The following is an 11,763-nucleotide window of genomic DNA, read 5'->3' on the forward strand; positions in this document are numbered from 1 at the left end:
TGCAACAGGAGATCTCAGATCTCTCTGAACAGATTGGTGAGAATGGAAAATCTATCAATGAGTTAAGAGAAGACCAAGAAACAGTTGCTGGACAGTGAGAAGATGATCTCCGCAAAGCTCAAGAGTGAGCAGCTGAAATATATAAAGCTGGAAGATGACATGAAGATCTTAAAAGAGAGCCTGGAAGCGCAGAACGAAATGCGCAGAAGGTCCCACGTAGCTGCCTTGGTTTTGCTGGGAGCGCAACTCTACGAGCAGGTGGCTGTGCTGGTGGACAATGAACAGTTGAGGAAACAATTGATGTCTTCGGAAGATACTGTCAGGGACTTGACAGAGTTACTTGACAGTGAGAGGATGAAGTCTGCTAAGCTCCAGTGTAAGCAGCGGAACTATGAAAAAAAGGAAGAGGACCAGGAAGTCCTAAAAGAGAGCAGAGACCAAGCTATGGTGGAATTGGCTCAAGAAAGGCTTCTGGGGCAGAAGTTACGGGGTACAGGGAAGCTCGGTAAAAAGTGCTCTAATGCTAAGATTGAGGCGAAGCCCTGTAAGAAGTCCTCTGAAGCTAGGACTGAGCTGAAACCTGGTGTGAAATCCTCTGAAGTGGAGACTAAGGAGAAGTCAGGCGGGAAATCCTCTGAACCTGAGCAGACCAAAAATTCTGAAGGTAATGCTGACGCAGAGAAATCCTCTGAAGCAGAAGCTAAACCAGAATCAACCTCAAAAGCTGCGAGTAAAGAAAATGGCACAACTGAAGCTACAGGTGAAGAGAAGAGTAAGCCTGAAGAAGCTGCAGAGAAGAGCCAAACAGTAGTAGAAGCTGATTCTACACAAGAATCTGAAGGAGCCAAAGACTCTGAAGCCAAACTTGAGGATGCTGGTGCCCCTGAAGAGAAAGCTGGAAGGGATGAGGTGAAACCCTGTGAGAAATGCACTGAAGTCAAAACTGTGGTGAAACCAGGTGGGAAGTCCTCTAAAGTTGAAACTGAGATGGACCCGTGTTGGAGGTCCTCTGAAGCTACAGAGAACAAGACAGTGGTTGGTGAAGCCACTGAGGCCGAAAGATTCTCTGAAGCAGAGGCAGAGGTCTGGCAAGCCAGAAGAAGACAAAGGTTAGAAGCATATTTTGACACATAATTTTTTACCTTTAAGGATGTGTTTTATTTACAAAAACATGGAACCGCGATGGGGGCCGCCTGCGCCTCTTCGTACGCAAACCTCTTCCTCAGACACTGGGAGAGGGAGGCGCAGGGGGTCTCCCAGGTCCAATGCTGGTTTTGCCTACATTGACGACGTGCTGTTCATCTGGCAGGGGTCACCATCCCAGCTAGACTCATTTATGGGATATCTTAATCAGAATAATATTAATGTTAGACTCACAAGTGGAGTCCACAAACAATTGATTTTCTGGATATAAAGATTGACAGGACCAGATGGAAGCCTGTCAACCGATGTATTCAGAAAGGAGACTTCTACTAATGCTTTATTGTATGCCACTTCAGCGCACCCAGGGACTATGATCAAAGCGGTTCCTACTGGGCAATTTCTGAGGGTTCGGAGGATTTGTTCCTCAGACTCAAAGTTTGAGATCCAATGTGATTATCTGGAGGACCGCTTTCTGAGGAGAGGGTATAGTAGAAGGAATATTAAACAGACATACAAGAGAGAAAAAAATACTCAGAGAACAGATCTCCTTAAAAACCAACCCAGAAAAACAAAGACTGACAATAGAACACGATTTATATCGGCTTATAATTGCCAATGGTTAAGAATGAAGGACATAATGCAGAAACATTGGGGGATCCTTAAGACCGACCCCCAAATAGCTCCCTATATCACAGATAGAGTTTTGATGATGGCGAGGAAGGGTAAAAACATTAGACATGTTAGTGAGGAGAGATACATGTTGGTCTCACATCCAGAGAACTAAGAGTGAGAACACGCGAACATGTGAGGGATATAGTTACATAGTTAGTACGGTCGAAAAAAGACATATGTCCATCAAGTTCAACCAGGGAATTAAGGGGTAGGGGTGTGGAGCGATATTGGGGAAGTGATGGGATTTTATATTTCTTCATAAGCATTAATGTTATTTTGTTCCATGAATGTATCTAATCCTGTTTTAAAGCTGTTAATTGTTCCTGCTGTGACCAGTTCCTGAGGTAGACCGTTCCATAAATTCACAGTCCTCACGGTAAAGAAGGCGTGTCGCCCCTTGAGACTAAACTTTTTCTTCTCCAGACGGAGGGAGTGCCCCCTCGTCCTTTAGGGGGGTTTAACCTGGAACAGTTTTTCTCCATATTTTTTGTATGGGCCATTAATATACTTATATACGTTTATCATATCCCCCCTTAAACGTCTCTTCTCAAGACTAAACAATTGTAACTCCTTTAATCGCTCCTCATAGCTAAGATGTTCCATGCCCCATATTAGTTTAGTCGCGCGTCTCTGCACCCTTTCCAACTCCGCAGTGTCCCTTTTATGGACAGGTGCCCAAAACTGAACAGCATATTCCAGGTGAGGCCGTACCAATGCTTTATAAAGGGGGAGTATTATGTCCCTGTCCCTTGAGTCCATGCCTCTTTTGATACATGACAATATCCTGCTGGCTTAAGCAGCAGCACCCTGACATTGCATGCTATTCTGTAGTCTGTGATCTACAAGCACACCCAGATCCTTCTCTACCACTCTGCCAGTTTAATCCCCCCTAAGACATACGATGCATGCAGGTTATTAGTACCCAGATGCATAACTTTACATTTATCCACATTGAACCTCATTTGCCAAGTGGATGCCCAGACACTTAGTCTATCCAAGTCATCTTGTAACTTATGCACATCCTCTATAGACTGTACCGTGCTACAAAGCTTGGTGTCATCTGCAAAGATAGAAACAGAGCTGTTAATACCATCCTCTATATCATTGATAAATAAATTAAACAACAGCGGTCCCAGTACTGAACCTTGGGGTACACCACTAATAACCAGGGACCAATCAGAGTACGAATCATTGACCACCACTCTCTGGGTACGATCCATGAGCCAGTGTTCAATCCAGTTACAAACTACAATTTCCAAACCCAAAGACCTTAACTTACCTGTCAGACGTCTATGAGGGACAGTATCAAACGCTTTAGCAAAATCCAGAAACACTATATCCACAGCCATTCCTCTGTCAAGGCTTCTACTCACCTCTTCATAAAAGCAAATTAGATTGGTTTGACAACTTCTATCCTTAGTAAACCCATGCTGGCTATCACTTATAATACAATTATCCCCTATGTATTCCTGTATGTAATCCCTTATAAGTCCTTCAAACAATTTACCCACAATGCACGTTAAACTTACCAGTCTATAGTTTCCTGGGGAAGACCTAGAGCCCTTTTTGAAGATTGGCACCACATTCGCCTTGCGCCAGTCCCTTGGCACAATACCAGACACCAGAGAATCTCTAAATATCATGAACAGGGGTACAGATATTACTGAACTTACCTCTCTAAGAACTCTTGGGTGTAGTCCATCCGGCCCTGGGGATTTGCTTACATTTATATCACTTAACTTACCTTGTACCATCTCTACATTAAGCCAGTTCAGTACATTACATGATGTGTTACCAGCACTGACCTGGCCAATGTCAGTTCCTTTTTCCATAGTGTATACAGAACTAAAGAACCCATTCAGTAGCTCCGCTTTCTCTTGATCGCCTGTGACAACCTCCCCATTATCATTATTAAGGGGTCCTACATGCTCTGTCCTTGTTTTTTTTGCATTTATATATCTAAAAAAATATTTAGGATTAGTTTTGCTTTCTTTGGCCACCTGTCTCTCGTTTTGAATTTTTGCTGTTTTTATTACATTTTTACAGATTTTATTAAGATCTTTGTACTGTTTAAATGTTATCGCTGACCCATCAGATTTGTATTTTTTTTTAAGGCAATTTTTTTGTTGTTTATTGCTCTTTTAACATCATGTGTCAGGATTTAGTTTTAATAGTTTATATTTGTTCCCCTTTGGTATATATTTAGATGTATAGTTATTTAGAGTTGATTTAAAGATGTCCCATTTACCTTCTATATCATAGCGGCAAGGGAGGTAGATGACATCCATACCCTTGAAACAATTCCAAAACATGTTAAGCTTGTTCACAATGGAGATCCACAGGGACTGAAGATTAGAGGGATTGAGAGAGTACACACTGGCATCAGAGGAGGTGATGTGCGGAATTTACTAGCCAGGAAAGAGTGTCGATGGATAGTGGCACTCGGAACGCTGGCACCACAGGGTTTAAACGAACAACTAAGTTTTGTCTCCTTTCTGTGAAATGTATTCACCTGTAATATGATTTTAATTGTTCTGTGTTGAGACCCCTGAGGAAGGAGCGAAAGCGTGCTCGGGGTCCCGGAGCAAATCAAGCTACTGACATGGGTGAGTGATAACAGACCTTGATATTTAGCTGTAGTGACAGGAATGGTGGAAGCAACCCCCATATGGGGATAGGAATATGCCACATGGTGCCTCCCACGATGCCTAGTCTCTGAGTTATACCTGAGATACATGTTATCACCATATACAGATAATCTTATTCAGGTTTACAATATTGCAGCTGGTTTTTCGATTCTGGCATGTTTATGTCTGTAATTCTGACTTAAATAAATACTTTGAGATACTGTTTTTAAGTGTAATTTAATTAAAGATATTTTTTCTAACCCAAAATACTCTTTTACTGTGCAGGACACCAAGGAGGGCATTATTACAGTTTGTGGGCCTATAGATGGGGAGATTGTGCAGAGGTGGGGACGGCACTGAAAAAATGCAGAGTCTAACATGTTTGTTTGGCAGATGTTAAAAGATCGACATGGCGGTCTGATCCGGACAGAGAAGAAAAGGAAAGAGGACGCAGCCGATCAGAAAAGAAGTTATTGTGATTCCCTAGATGTAACTGTAATCACTTCTATGATGTACAGATCCTGTGTACAGCTGATATCTACTGCCATATGGTCCGGTATACAATCACTTATATTGTACATAGATCTCTGTACAGCTGATATCTACTGCAATATGGTCCTTTATATAATCACTTATATTGTATACAGATCTCTGTACAGCTGGTATCTACCGCTATATAGTCTTGTATATAATCACTTATATTGTATACAGATCTCTGTACAGCTGGTATCTACCGCTATATGTGCACTATATATAATCACTTATATAGCATATTGGTCTGCGTAAAGTGGTTTTATTTAGTACAGTATGGCGGTATTATCCAGTTATTGTGTGGTGGTATATATTTACTCCTTGTATACTGGTATTATTGGTCATGCAAAAAGATATTACCTACCTTAAAGTGTGTCTTATATATAACATTTAGTTTATTTTGTGTGTATGTGTGGTAGAGGGATTTGGGTTGAATAGGGGCAGAAGTGTGGCCAGCGCCAGAGCATCACAGGGGGCACTTGTTTTTTTTGGACCAGGGGCCCTGAGTATTGTTAGTCTGCCTGTCACGCCAAGCGCTCCGGGTCCCTGCTCCCTCCCGGAGCGCTTGTGACGCTTGTCTGCTCGCAGCGCCCCGGTCAGACCTGATGACCGGGAGCGCTGCTCTACTGTCACCGGTGGGGATGCGATCCACGTGGCAGGACACGACCGCCCGCGCATCACATCCCAGTCCTCTCACCTGCCCTGTTCCCCTGCTGTCATGTCCCGGCACACGCGGCCCCGCTCTCTAGGGCGCGCGCGCACCGGCTCTCTGAAATTTAAAGGGCCAGTGCACCACTAATTGGTGCCTGGCACAATCAGTGCTAATCACTCCCAAACATATAAAAACCCACTTCCCCTTCCTGTCCTTGCCGGATCTTGTTGCCTAGTGCCAGTGAAATCGTTCCCGTGTGTCCATTGCATGTGTATCCAGACCCTTGCCGTTGCCCTTGACTATGAACCGTTGCCGCCTGCCCTGACCTTCTGCTACGTCTGACCTTGCCTTTTGCCTAGTCCTTGTGTACCGTGCCTGACTCAGCAGTCAGTGAGGTTGAGTCGCTATTGGGTGGAACGACCTGGGGGTTACCTGCCGCAGCAAGTCCATCCCGCCTTGCGGCGGGATCTGGTGAAAACCAGTAACACCTTAGATTTCGTTCCCTTGGTACGGCCCACGCCATCACCTCACTGACATAGAGGATCCACTATTTGTGTCATCCCTGCATACCACTCCAGATCCTGATACTGCCCCTGCTTGCTAAACACAAACTTGTTAGGGACTATGGTTAGCAAATGATAAGGACAAGGATGCATTTTTTCAAACAATGATAAAGAATCTGAAGTAAATGTATGCCCTATCTGAATTAACAAAAGAAAGGCAGTGTCACTGTTGTAGACATCACCCTAATGCCAATTAATCTGGAGCTAAAGGACAATTAAAAGTTTAAAGTTTGGCGTGCGCACAGGGTGTGCCGGGTGTGCCCAGGCACACCCTAATCACCGCGGCCGTGGAGCAAAAGGGGCAGCTGCCCCGGGCCCCATGGGCCCTGATAAAGCTGATAAAGGCTGGCGGGCCAGGCGTCAGGGGCCCGGCCAAAATGTTAGTGGGAGGGGGCCCAGGGGGAAGGAGAGTGCCCGGGGGGGGGGGGGGGGTCGGGTTTGCGCCGCACGCTACCTTTTTATGTTCGCCGCCGTCGTCACTCATCCCCAGGCAGCCAGTACCGCAATGGCTGTCTGGGAGATGGTCACGTGACGTAACGTACGACGTCACGGGCGGCATCATAGAGAGGAGCGGAGCAGAGAGAGTCTCTCGCTCCTCTCAGTCCCCACACGGCCGCTTCCAGGATCCAGGCCGCATTAGGGGACCCACCGCCGGATATGTGAGTATGTATAGTGTGTGTGTGTGTGGGGGGGGGGGGTATTTATTATATAGTGTGTGTGCGTGCGTGTGTGTGTGTGTGTGTGTGTGTGGGGTGGGGGGGATTTATTATATAATGTGAGAGGGGGATTTATTATATAGTGTGGGGGGGGGATTTATTATATAATGTGAGGGGGGATTTATTATATAGTGTGGGGGGGATTTATTATATAATGTGAGGGGGGATTTATTATATAATGTGAGGGGGGATTTATTATATAGTGTGTGGGGGGATTTATTATATAATGTGACGGGGGATTTATTATATAGTGTGGGGGGGGATTTATTATATAGTGTGGGGGGGGATTTATAATATAATGTGAGGGGGGATTTATTATATAGTGTGGGGGGGATTTATTATATAATGTGAGGGGGGATTTATTATATAGTGGGGGGGGGATTTATTATATAATGTGAGGGGGGATTTATTATATAGTGTGGGGGGGGATTTATTATATAATGTGAGGGGGGATTTATTATATAGTGTGAGGGGGGGATTTATTATATAGTGTGAGGGGGGGATTTATTATATAATGTGAGGGGGATTTATTATATAGTGTGGGGGGGATTTATTATATAATGTGAGGGGGGATTTATTATATAGTGTGGGGGGGATTTATTATATAATGTGAGGGGGGATTTATTATATAGTGTGGGGGGGATTTATTATATAATGTGAGGGGGGATTTATTATATAGTGTAGGGGGGGATTTATTATATAATGTGAGGGGGGATTTATTATATAGTGTGGGGGTGGGGGGGATTTATTATATAATGTGAGGGGGGGATTTATTATATAGTGTGGGGGGGATTTATTATATAATGTGAGGGGGGATTTATTATATAGTGTGGGGGGATTTGTTATATAGTGTGGGGGGGGGGATTTATTATTTAATGTGAGGGGGGATTTATTATATAGTGTGGGGGTGGGGGGGATTTATTATATAATGTGCGGGGGGATTTATTATATAGTGTGGGGGGGATTTATTATATAATGTGAGGGGGGATTTATTATATAGTGTGGGGTGGGGGGGATTTATTATATAATGTGAGGGGGGATTTATTATATAGTGTGGGGGGGATTTATTATATAGTGTGGGGGGGGATTTATTATATAATGTGAGGGGGGATTTATTATATAGTGGGGGGGATTTATTATATAATGTGCGGGGGGATTTATTATATAGTGTGGGGGGGGATTTATTATATAATGTGAGGGGGGATTTATTATATAGTGTGGGGTGGGGGGGATTTATTATATAATGTGAGGGGGGATTTATTATGTAGTGTGGGGGGGATATATTATATAATGTGAGGGGGGATTTATTATAAAGTGGGGGGGGGATTTATTATATAATGTGAGGGGGGATTTATTATATAGTGTGGGGGGGATTTATTATATAGTGTGGGGGGGATTTATTATATAGTGTGGGGGGGATTTATTATGTAGTGTGGGGGGGATTTATTATATAGTGTGGGGGTGGGGGGGATTTATTATATAATGTGTGGGGGGGATTTATTATATAATGTGAGGGGGGATTTATTATATAGTGTGGGGGGGATTATATAATGTGAGGGGGGATTTATTATATAGTGTGGGGGGGATTTATTATATAATGTGAGGGGGGGATTTATTATATAATGTGAGGGGGGGATTTATTATATAATGTGAGGGGGGGATTTATTATATAGTGTGGGGGGGATTTATTATATAATGTGAGGGGGGATTTATTATATAGTGTGGGGGGGATTATATAATGTGAGGGGGGATTTATTATATAGTGTGGGGGGATTTATTATATAATGTGAGGGGGGGATTTATTATATAGTGTGGGGGGGATTTATTATATAATGTGAGGGGGGATTTATTATATAGTGTGGGGGGATTTATTATATAATGTGAGGGGGGATTTATTATATAGTGTGGGGGTGGGGGGGATTTATTATATAATGTGAGGGGGGATTTATTATATAGTGTGGGGGGGGATTTATTATATAATGTGAGGGGGGATTTATTATATAGTGTGGGGGTGGGGGGGATTTATTATATAATGTGAGGGGGGATTTATTATATAGTGTGGGGGGGATTTATTATATAATGTGAGGGGGGATTTATTATATAGTGTGGGGGTGGGGGGGGGGATTTATTATATAATGTGAGGGGGGATTTATTATATAATGTGAGGGGGGATTTATTATCTATTGTGGGGGGGGATTTATTATATAATGTGAGGGGGGATTTATTATATAGTGTGGGGGGGGATTTATTATATAATGTGAGGGGGGATTTATTATATAATGTGAGAAGGGAGGAAATTATACATGTGAGGGGAGGATAATAATGATTATTATAATCCTCCCCTCACATATATGTAACATCTCCCCTTCACATGTATAATCTGATAATCCCCTCCTCACATTGATAATCCCCTCCTCACATTGATTATCCCTTCACATATAATCTGAGTATGATATTATATATGTGAGGGGATTATCAATGTGAGGAGGGGATTATCAGATTATACATGTGAGGGGGAGATGTTACATATATGTGAGAGGAGGATTATAATAATCAATATTATCCTCCCCTCACATGCATAATCTGATAATCCCCTCCCCCGTACGTATCCTGTACTGATCCTGAGTTATATCCTGTATTATACTCCAGAGCTGTACTCACTATTCTGCTGGGGAGGTCACTGTGTACATACATTACTGATCCTGTACTGATCCCGAGTGTGTGTGGGATGGGGGACAGGGGGGACCAAAAAAAATAGCTTTCCCAGGGTCCAATGAAAATTAAAGACGGCCCTGTCCATTATACATACACTGTACAGCAATCATACATCCATTATACATACACTGTACAGCAATCATACCTCCATTATACATACACTGTACAGCAATCATACCTCCATTATACATACACTGTACAGCAATCATACCTCCATTATACATACAATGTACAGCAATCATACCTCCATTATACATACACTGTACAGCAATCATACCTCCATTATACATACACTGTACAGCAATCATACCTCCATTATACTTACACTGTACAGCAATCATACATCCATTATACATACACTGTACAGCAATCATACATCCATTATACATACAATGTACAGCAATCATACCTCCATTATACATACACTGTACAGCAGTCATACCTCCATTATACTTACACTGTACAGCAATCATACATCCATTATACTTACACTGTACAGCAATCATACATCCATTATACTTACACTGTACAGCAATCATACCTCCATTATACATACAATGTACAGCAATCATACATCCATTATACATACACTGTACAGCAAGCATACATCCATTATACATACACTGTACAGCAAGCATACCTCCATTATACATACACTGTACAGCAATCATACCTCCATTATACATACACTGTACAGCAATCATACCTCCATTATACATACACTGTACAGCAATCATACATCCATTATACATACACTGTACAGCAATCATACCTCCATTATACTTACACTGTACAGCAATCATACCTCCATTATACATACACTGTACAGCAATCATACCTCCATTATACATACACTGTACAGCAATCATACCTCCATTATACATACACTGTACAGTAAGCATACCGCCATTATACATACACTGTACAGCAATCATACCGCCATTATACATACACTGTACAGCAATCATACATCCATTATACATACACTGTACAGCAATCATACCTCCATTATACATACACTGTACAGCAATCATACATCCATTATACATACACTGTACAGCAATCATACATCCATTATACATACACTGTACAGAAAGCATACCACCATTATACATACACTGTACAGCAAGCATACCACCATTATACATACACTGTACAGCAAGCATACCACCATTATACATACACTGTACAGCAAGCATACATCCATTATACATACACTGTACAGCAGTCATACCTCCATTATACATACACTGTACAGCAGTCATACCACCATTATACATACACTGTACAGCAAGCATACCACCATTATACATACACTGTACAGCAATCATACCTCCATTATACATACACTGTACAGCAATCATACATCCATTATACATACACTGTACAGCAATCATACCGCCATTATACATACACTGTACAGCAAGCATACCGCCATTATCCATACACTGTACAGCAAGCATACATCCATTATACATACACTGTACAGCAATCATACCTCCATTATACATACACTGTACAGCAAGCATACCTCCATTATACATACACTGTACAGCAATCATACCTCCATTATACATACACTGTACAGCAAGCATACATCCATTATACATACACTGTACAGCAATCATACCTCCATTATACATACACTGTACAGCAAGCATACCTCCATTATACATACACTGTACAGCAATCATACCTCCATTATACATACACTGTACAGCAATCATACCTCCATTATACATACACTGTACAGCAAGCATACCTCCATTATACATACACTGTACAGCAATCATACCTCCATTATACATACACTGTACAGCAAGCATACCTTCATTATACATACACTGTACAGCAAGCATACCTTCATTATACATACACTGTACAGCAAGCATACCTCCATTATACATACACTGTACAGCAATCATACCTCCATTATACATACACTGTACAGCAATCATACCTCCATTATACATACACTGTACAGCAAGCATACCTCCATTATACATACACTGTCTGTGACTGTACAGCAATCATACATCCATTATACATACACTGTACAGCAATCATACCTCCATTATACATACACTGTACAGAAAGCATACCACCATTATACATACACTGTACAGCAAGCATACCACCATTAT

This window comes from Hyla sarda, chromosome 5 (assembly GCF_029499605.1).
Source record: "Hyla sarda isolate aHylSar1 chromosome 5, aHylSar1.hap1, whole genome shotgun sequence".
Taxonomy (NCBI): domain Eukaryota; kingdom Metazoa; phylum Chordata; class Amphibia; order Anura; family Hylidae; genus Hyla; species Hyla sarda.